We start from the raw sequence: 10,232 nt of genomic DNA on the forward strand, positions 1-10,232 counted from the left end.
AGCTTTTCTGTCGCGAGTCCGTCTCTCTTCTTTGTTTTTGGCCCACTTTGCACCAGAAAGAGGAAACCAGTGGCTGAACAACAGCAGCACGTTTAAGCTTGATAAGCTGTTGTTAGAATTTATTTAATATTACTTTCTACACCAGGATCCTTTTCTACGTAGCTGACGGCTGATAACTGTGCAGGGGCGGAACTAGCAAAGTTTAGCCAGGGGGGCCGATAGGGCATTAACAGGGAAAAGGGAGCACAAAGAAATACTTTTCTTTCTTATTCTCATTTAAAATGTCTAGCTTTTAATAAATAATTACCTGAATCTTACACCCAAAGTTTTAATCTGATGTAAAATGTATAGAAGTCCATTACTGTATATAGTAACTGTTAAGTCTAATATACCCTAGTAAGCTATACTACTCTTTCCTTTGGGAAGATACCATCTGTGCGGTCTGCAATTCTGTTGAAGAAAGATGTTGAATCTATTTAATTATTCTTGAAAAATAATTTATTTCTGTGCATTTTTTTTCACCCTGCATCAAATTAAAGTTGATTACATCGATTAAGCATCATGAGGTGGAGGGTGGTTCCCTATTTTTGTTTGCTGGGAGTTTGCAACCCTATTAGTTAGGTTGCTTAATATTTCTGCTAAGTACTCTTTAAAATACCAGAATAGGAAGGATGGATTAGGTTTAAGTTTATTAGATTGATCAGTGTTGCTGAACTATGAAATATTTTGGGTGCAGTGTTTTTTTTACATACAGGTATAACAGAATAGCTTTAGTGTTGTTGTTTGTTTAAACTTGAGTATGAACTTATACAAAATGCAGCAAGATATTAAAAACAGTTTTATTGATTAAAAAAACACTATATCGGATTCATATCAGTATCGGCAGATATCCAAATTTATGATATCGGTATCGGTATCGGACATAAAAAAGTGGTATCGTGCCATCTCTAGTAGTTAGTGTGTAGTGTTGTGGATAGTTTTGTGGCAACAAAAAAAAAAAAAAAGGAGAGTTTTGTGTTGTGTGACAGAACAATGAGGCGACTGCTGTTTCCAGGTAGAATAAGGAGTGATACACCTGCTGCTGTCAGACCTGCAGGTATCAGGCTGTGATGTTCTCCTTTATAGTGGACAGAAATTATGTTTTTGGAGTGGCACAAATAATTTGTGTGGCATTTTATTGAATGCAGAACAGCTGATTGTGCTGTAAATAGTTTGAAATGGTTATGTAAAAAAATCAAGGTAAAAGGTAAATGGATGGAAATAACTTTGTTATTTGTTTGCAAACTTTGTTTGCAAAACTTGTGCATAGGATTTTAAAATGGACAATTTATATTTGCATTTAAAGTTATGAAATATGATTCATTAACACTAGATTTACTATCCTGCGCAAATTTGCGTAACTTCCCTAAACCCAATACCCCCTAGAATTACTGGCTTTTTTATTTTCTGGTGCATGTCCCGAGGTGTTAAGCACCCCTGCTGAGATTTTCACAGGTCGTCAGCTTGTTTCTCCTACAGCTTTTGTTGTGCAAACCACCCATTGTCCTTGAGGCCTGGCACATTTGCATTTGCTCACTCAGAGTTGCTCAGATCCAAGGCAGGCCAAACCTCTGTGTTACAACTTTCAGAAATGCCTGATAGAAATGCTTCAACTTACTCATGAGATTTTGACCACATTTTTTGCGGAAGTCACAACTATATTGAATGCACGACCGTTGTTGCCAGCTGCAAGAAATGCTGTTCCCTACCAAGGTTCGTTTCAAAGTTTGAAAGACTTTGAAATAAAACAGACTTGTGTACCCATATATTGTGAATGTCTGTCTTTTGTATGTAGGTTGTAACACAGAGGTTTGGCCTGCCTTGGATCTAAGTAAACAAATGCCAATGTTGCACAAACACACACACACACACACACACACACACACACACACACACAGCAAATCTGCATTTATTTGTCCCACAAGTGGAAAATCTGCATTGTCATTGCAAAAAAGTGGACAGAGCTCAGTATAGAAAGTGCACTATACAAACAATCTGGAAACATAAATATGGACACGTGTATTCAAAAATATTGGTGTATGTATACACACACACACACACACACACATATCTATCTATCTACGTGTGTGTGTGTGTATGTATATATATATATATACATACACACACATACACATATATATATATATATATATATATATATGATATAGATGTGTCTGTGTGTATAACTAGACTTTATGGTTTAAGTTCATGAACTTATGGCATTCATTTCAATCCTGTTTGTAAGAGCAATCATGTGTCCTGTTGGTGCCATTGTGGATTGCTGGTCAGAAAGTTTTCTGGTGCCACTAATCAAAGAGACAATGCCCCGAGATAGATTCATTTCAATTATGCAACATCTTCGATTTGATGACAGGGACACGCGGGCAGAACGGGTGAAAACAGACAAATTTGCAGCGATCTCCGACATCTGGACACGCTTCAACGAGAACTGTGCTAAGAGTTTCACTCCAGGGGAACACATGACCATAGATGAACAGCTGTTCCCTACCAAGGTTCGTTGTCCATTCACCCAGTATATTGCAACCAAGCCAGACAAATTTGGGATCAAGTTCTGGATGGCCACGGATTTGGACACCAAATATGTCTGCAGTGCATCTCCTTACTTGGGAAAGGACCCCAGTCGTCAGAAGGGAGAGAGGCTGGCAGAGAACATGGTCATGAAACTGATGGAGCCGTTTTTGGATGATGGGAGAAATGTCACAACGGACAATTTCTTTACTTCACTGTCACTGTCGCACAGACTGCTGCAGCGCAAAACAACATTACTGGGCACGGTGAATAAAGTCCGGCGTGAACTTCCTCAACTTGCAAAAGATACTGCAAAGCGAGAGGTATTCTCCACTTCAGTGCTTTTACAGTGTGGTGTAGACGTGTTGGACCAAATGGCACGGATGTATTCTGTAAGATCAGCAACACGCAGGTGGCCAGTAGCGGTTTTCTACAATATGCTGGACCTGGCGCCAGTGAATGCCTACATTTTGTACAAGGCATGTACAGGGTGGACAGGCAAAAGAAGATTGTTTCTGCGTCTTCTAGCTCAGCAACTTCGTTGCCGATTCATGCAGCACAAGGAAATCTTAGCACAGAGGCAGGCTGCTGCAGCTGCTGTGCCAGGGACTGTAAAGACAACACAGTGCCAGGTGCAAGAGAGCTGCAACAGGAATCGCAGCAGATTTACCTGTGCAACATGTAATGAAATTCACCTGTGCCAAATGCAGGGATGATGGACACTGGGTCTGCAAACCCTGTAAAGTTTGAAACGCTTTGAAATAAAACAGACTTGTGTACCCATATATTGTGAATGTCTGTCTTTTGTATGTAGGTTGTAACACAGAGGTTTGGCCTGCCTTGGATCTGCGTAAACAAATGCCAATGTTGCGCACACACACACACACACACACACACACAGCAAATCTGCATGTATTTGTCCCACAAGTGGAAAATCTGCATTGTCATTGCAAAAAAGTGGACAGAGCAAGGTATAGAAAGTGCACTATACAAACATTTTATATATATACATATATACATATTATATATATATATATATATATATATATATATACATACATAGTTATACACACACATACATAGTTATACACACAGACACATCTATATCATATATACACACACACACACATATATATATATATGTATGTATATATATATATATATGTGTGTGTGTGTGTATATATGATATAGATGTGTCTGTGTGTATAACTAGACTTTATGCATATTATATAAGGTGTGGCTATATAAATATATAAATATATGTACAACTCTGTGTATATATGTTTATGGACAGGCATGCAGGCAGGTAAGGAAGGAAAGCAGCCTTGCAGGGAAGGAAAAACTTGAATCTCTCATGGTTAGGGGTTGGGGGAGGGTGTGTTTGCACAACAAAAGCAGGAGAACAATGGAGCTGACGACCTGTGAAAATCTCAGCGGGGTGCCAAGAGGTGTTAAGGTCGGGGGGAATTTACGCAAATCTGCGCAGGCCAGTAAATCTAGTAGTAGGGACTTGCACCAGGGAAAAAAGGCTCAGTAATTCTAGTGTTAAACATGTTTGTGGTTATTACAGTAAAAAATATCACTTTTTCTAATCAGATTTTATGTTTTTTGTCTGATTTTAGATCAATTGTGTTAATACAGTATGTCAAAATGAAAACATAACTGTAAATTCAGACACATGAGGTTGTGCTGAAAAGGATGATACCAAACAAGGCAAAGTAAATATTTTTAAAGGTGAAATGTGGAGGGAGGGGTTAAACATTTTTTAAAGTAACGCAATAGTTACTTTTCAAGTAATTAATTATATTTTAGAATATTGTAATTCAGTTACTAACTCAGTTACGTTTTTGAAGAAGTAACTAGTAACTATAATTAATTACTTTTTCTAAGTAACTTGCCCAACACTGTTCAGTACAGACATGAAGCCCAACTGTCATGTTTTACAGTCATGTGGTCTCAGCCTCAGATACTCCAGTAATCAAAGTGCTGTGATAAAAAAATTAATGACCAAAAAAACATTTTTTCTCCTTCATTTCTGTCAAACAATGCTGTATGAAACGTTTCTCGCGGTTAGTATCATTGTTGCTAGGCAACCTGAGCAGCGCGATGAAGGCTAGACCGTCCTATTTCACAAGCCTCTCACTTCCTCACTTCTCGTACTTATAGTACGCACCGTGTACTGCGAGTACTGCGCGTACTCCAAGCGTGCGGTCTCTTAATTGGGACACAGCCTATAAATACACAAACACGAACGTAGTTCAGAGTGGCGGACACACTCGGCCTCGTTGGTCCAGCTGTGAGTCCGTTACCGTGAACTATGGAGCGGCAGATTTGTGCTGGAACTAAGCTGCACACAGCTGATGTTAGCCAGGAAAACATTACACACTGACTTTAATACAAACACACAGTTTGTTGTGTGAAGAAATCAAACATGAGCTGAACAAACAGTAAAGTTCTTAAAGACAAACTGTTAAAGGAGGAAACAAAGCAAACTTACAGTTTCTTCACACACACCAACAACAAGCTCCACTCCACGAAGTTCAGCAAAGAGGAACTTTGAGCAGAAAGGAAATAGTGATCTGTCGAAACGAAATGGCTCTTAGAGCCGGATCTTTGACGTGAACGACACGAGCCGGCTCCTTATCGCGAGCCGTGGGGTTTGTTTTTTTTTTTGTTTGTTTTTCTCCTTTCTCTCACCCTCTCTCTCGCAATTTTTTTCCCCGCTTCACTCCGCATGCAAGCCTTGTGCTTTACCCTGGGCAGAGGGGGGAGGGGCGGTAGTTACACTCGCAGTAGCACAGGAACAGAGCGGGAGGGAGAGAGAAAGAGAGCCAGGGACAACAACGTCACATTAGAAAGGTATAGTAATCATCCACAATGATTTTCAGTTGCGGATGATAAAGGATTCAGAAACTTTATTCATGCAGCCCCATATGACAAAGAATATGCATCTTCTTTTTGTTTTCATATTTTAATTTATATTTAATTGTGTTGTGGTTTGCAGTGTTTTGTGTTGTTTCACTTTAAATTTGTTTAAAAGGAAAAAGCTGAAAATTTAAATAGTTAAAAGCTGAACTGTGAATAGTTGGTTTTTGTATTATATGACTTTATTTATTGCATTTTATGTGGAGTGAATAAATAAAAGTATATTTATGGTGGCCCCTAGACACAAAGCAAGTACAAACTCTAAAACATGTAAAAACTCCAAAACACTTAAAAACCCCGAAGCACATACAAACCCCGAAGCACGTACAACAAACGGGGACACTAAAGCAGTTGTGACAGAATGTCATGCTAAAAAGAAAGATTCTTTAAAATACAAGGGGGAGCAAGCGAGTCAGATGCCACGGGCACAGAGATGAAGCAGGTCTGATCAGAAACAGTTTATTACTAGGCCAGGGAGCACAAATAAAAACACCCTTAAAATGTACGTAATAAAATGTTGTCAATCTACTAAAACTAAATAAAACAATTCTAAAACCCGTAAAACTACCATTTTCTACATTCACTAAAAACCCCCTGCTATATTGAAAGGTCTTTACACTGCTGATAGGCCACCTCTGGACACACCCATGCCTCAGCAGGTGGTCCCTATCAGCTAATTTGTCCCATGTGTAGCCAGTCCACAGTGGATTAAAACACTAAAAACCATGCAATAGAAACAGAATAAAACCATGCAAATAAAACGACACTCATAAATAAACACTAAAAATCAGAATGAAAACAATATACAAGATAAGTACAAATTTCCACTGTGTGACACACGTACAAACTCCAAAACACGTAAAAACTCAGAAGCACGTAAAAACTCCAAAACACGTACAAAACACAACAGAAGTGCTCCAGGATGCTAGGGGCAGTGTTGAGCTTTTGTTTTGTTAGTGGCTACACAAGCCAGGAAGTACCAACGACCGGATTTGGTGTGTGGTAGTAGCAGGTAAATGAACATTTTTATTCATTTACCTGCAATTATCTTCATTACCTTCAATTATTTGAATATATATGAGTGCTTGTGTATAAATACACAAATAATACACATATGCTTTCAATTGTGTAATTTAAGTGATCTAGGTAGCTCTGTTTAGGAAGTTCAGTTCATGCTAGAAATGTGCTTCGGAGTTTGTAGGTGTTCTGTCTCTAGGGGCCACCGCATATATTTATATATAAATAAAACCACTTTTTTTAACATTAGTAATTCCTTTTGTGCATAATTTTATATTATTGTTAATAATAAATTAATTAAAGCAACAAAACAACCTGAAGAGCCGGTTCGGAGCCGAAAGAGCCGGCTCTTTTTAGTGAGGCGAGCCGAAAGAGCCGGTTCTCTAAAAAGAGCCGGAAATCCCATCACTAATGCTCACATCAATGCACATACATTTTAATGTTCTGTTTTTAGAGTTTAACTAGAGTGTTTAATGTGGGTTCATAGATCAAAACATTTTAAGCTCCTTAAGTGTTTAAAGGTTGTATCAAAAGTTCATTCAAGTTACAATATTGTGGTCAAAAGTTCTCTTTTGTCTTTTATACTATACAACTACATAGGCTCATGGTTTTAGGACATGGATCTGTCATGGAAGAAATCTATGACCACTTTTAATCAACATTTTAAAAATAAACATGATCACATATTTACTTACAGAGCTTTGTTGGAGGCTTTGACCACTGGCAGCAGTCTCAGAAGAGCCTCCTCTGAAGCAGAGTATTTCTTCAGGTCAAACACATCCAGATCTTTTTCTGATGACAGTAAGATGAAGACCAGAGCTGACCACTGAGCAGGAGACAGTTTATCTGTGGAGAGACGTCCTGATCTCAGGGACTGTTGGATCTCTTCCACTAGAGAACGATCATTCAGTTCATTCAGACAGTGGAACAGATTGATGCTTTTCTCTGCAGACAGATTCTCACTGAGCTTCTTCTTGATGTACTGGACTGTTTCCTGATTGGTCTGTGAGCTACTTCCTGTCTGTGTCAGCAGACCTCGTAGGAGAGTCTGATTGGTCTGCAGTGAAAGACCCAGGAGGAAGCGAAGTAACAAGTCCAGGTGTCCATTTGGACTCTGTAAGGCCTTGTTCACAGCACTCTAGTGGAGAAACTGTAGGTTTGGTTTGCTAATTAATTTAGACCACCAGGAGGTAGTTTGTTGTTGTTCCATCAGATTGAGTCCAGAGTTGATGAAGGTCAGATGGACATGAAGAGCAGCCAGAAACTCCTGAACACTCAGATGGATGAAGCAGAACACCTTATCCTGGTACAGTCCTCTCTCCTCTTTAAAGATCTGTGTGAACACTCCTGAGTACACTACTCTGTTCTCTAACACAGAAAACACACTTTAACATCAGCAGCACATTTTGGATTCTTGTGTGTGTGATGCTGATGTCTGTGTGAACAAACTGTGAACAGTTATTTCAGTTAAATCTGATTGTAGCTCTCAGATCCTGATAAAATCTAACAGTAATGATCTGGTTCTAGATCTCAGAGCTGAGCCGAACATGTTTCTGGTCCTGGGATTTAACACAGCAAAGCTAAACAGTCACAACCTGCAGAGTTCACACACTCGTGTGTGAAGATGAGGAATCACATGCAGAAGGACTGAGAACATAAAGGGATCAAATAGAGCTTATTGGGGTAAACCCAAGAAGGTCAAACACGAGCAGCTCTCTCCTCTGTGTCACATCATATTCATGAGACAAAAAAGCTTTTTATGATGCTTAAGTGAAGGAAAGCTCTAAAGTTTTTTTTAACATCACAGCTCGATGTCTGATTTATAATATAAAAATTTTGACTGAATCATCTTTAAATGTTCTGATTTATTAACGGACTGTTTTAAATTTAATACAGTAATTTTTGTTCAGTCTGACAAATGTAAAACCATCTTTGTTTCAGTGTGAACGGTCTGCTGGAGCAGAGCCAACAGGTTGTGATATTTTTAACAGACCTGCTGAACTGAAGCTAAACATCCACAGACAGGAGAGTTGTTATACATTTATTTTTTCTAATTAGCTTTTATTTGTGTTTCTTTTTCACTTTGTGTTTTTAATTCATTTTGTTTCCAGAGTGAGTTTGCTTCCTTCAGTTTAGATTTTTTTAATTATTATTATGTATTTATGATCTATGTATGAGGCTGCACTCTTTTAGATTAATGCAGATTTTATAATAAAAACTCAACTCTTTGTAGTTTTTTGTGTGCAATTTTTATCTATCCATAAGCTTCCGCTTATCCTTTTCAGGGTCGCGGGGGACACTGGAGCTCAGCTGTCATAGGGCGAGAGATGTGGTACACCCTGGACAGGTCGCCAGGTGACAGGTAACGTACGGTTACGGTGTAACCTTGGTTCTCTTAGTGAGAGACTATCTCTCCACACCGTTACATATTCCATATGTACGGGGAACGACCCTTCTTGGTCGTGGTGTGTGGATATTTCTTTAAGACACTCCAGCACACCCAGTTACGCCCCACAGCTTACGTATAAAACAGCTGTGCGGATGTGATACCAAGTAGCATCCTGCTGGTCGCATAGGCCCACAACATGTGGGCAATGCCAGACAGAGAGTCGGCGCTACAGGCTGGAGAACTCTCACTCGCCACAGCAAGGTCCGACTGGTGTGTAAGCCGGCGAAGTGGGCAACACACCAGGGGATCACAGCCAGCAGCCTCAGGTCAAGCCAGGGATGTGACCTGCCGAAGCTGCCCCGAACCGTTGACAGACAGGGAAGGGGGGGGCTGGCAGCCTAGGCTGCGTAAGTGGAGGGCTGAGCAAGGTGACGACCCGAAGGTCCACCCCCAGCACCGTCACCACGCGCTTGTCCGCAGACAGAGGAGCCTCAAGAGTGAACTCGCAACGAGACACTCGAGGTCAGACACAAAGTCCCAGCTACTGGGCGTCCCCGTGCTGGCCGTGTAAGTCCATGACACACAGGCAAGCACCAACAGGAAGCCAACATTGCAGGCATCACTCAATGGCCGAAATGTCAGACACAGCAAGGTCTGACAACCGCAGCCCGCGGCATGCGGTTGGAGCGACGGAATGCCACGAGCCCGTGCGTATGCTTCCCAAGGATCTCCAGCTGGAGCCTTTGGCGCCCAGGGCCCGAACCTGGAATCCCAGGAGCAGAGAGAGGAGAGGGAGCGGGGGGGGGGGGTCTGCGGAGACTTAACTCGAAGGTCTGCCACAGGCCGAAGAACTGTCAACCACTGGCTGAGCCATTAGATGTAGCGAGGTCTGATTGGCGTAAGAACTGGCTAGGCGCGGGCAATAGTCCAGGAGACACAGCCTGCAGCAGTGCTGGCCACTAGGCCCAACTCAAAGGACGTCAGGAGGGAGGAGGGCGGCTGGAGGACAGCTGAGCCTAGACTCCGAGTCCTCCCCGCCTCAACTGAACGCCAAGCGTCATACACATCAACCTCCTCACAATCAAACCTCCACCAGCCCAGGCCTCAAGGAGGCGGGGCCATGGGAGGTAATGCCGTGGGAGGGCCCCAGAACCAGGCAACCCAGACAGCACTTGTCCCAAAATTTCATCTTGAAAATTGATGAAACTGTCATAAATTGCAGGGAAAAGGTAAAAAACTTGGGCGTGTGGTTCGACATGGTGCTCTCCTTCGAGTCTCATGTAAAAGAGATAACAAAGACCGCCTTTTATCATTTGAGGAACATAGCCAGAAT

General features: G+C 41.1%; 1 protein-coding gene across 1 annotated transcript in view; it reads right to left on the reverse strand.

Moving 5' to 3' along the window:
• LOC109201556 (protein NLRC3-like) overlaps positions 1-5,143 on the reverse strand; it is a 38,271-nt gene extending 33,128 nt beyond the window's left edge. Inside the window, exon 1 of the mRNA XM_025905146.1 lies at positions 5,066-5,143. The gene's annotated coding sequence lies outside the window, so the exon portion shown is untranslated. The remainder of the gene's footprint in view (positions 1-5,065) is intronic.
• Positions 5,144-10,232: the final 5,089 nt, after the last annotated feature.

Source organism: Oreochromis niloticus, unplaced genomic scaffold (assembly GCF_001858045.2).
Source record: "Oreochromis niloticus isolate F11D_XX unplaced genomic scaffold, O_niloticus_UMD_NMBU tig00008834_pilon, whole genome shotgun sequence".
NCBI classification, from domain to species: domain Eukaryota; kingdom Metazoa; phylum Chordata; class Actinopteri; order Cichliformes; family Cichlidae; genus Oreochromis; species Oreochromis niloticus.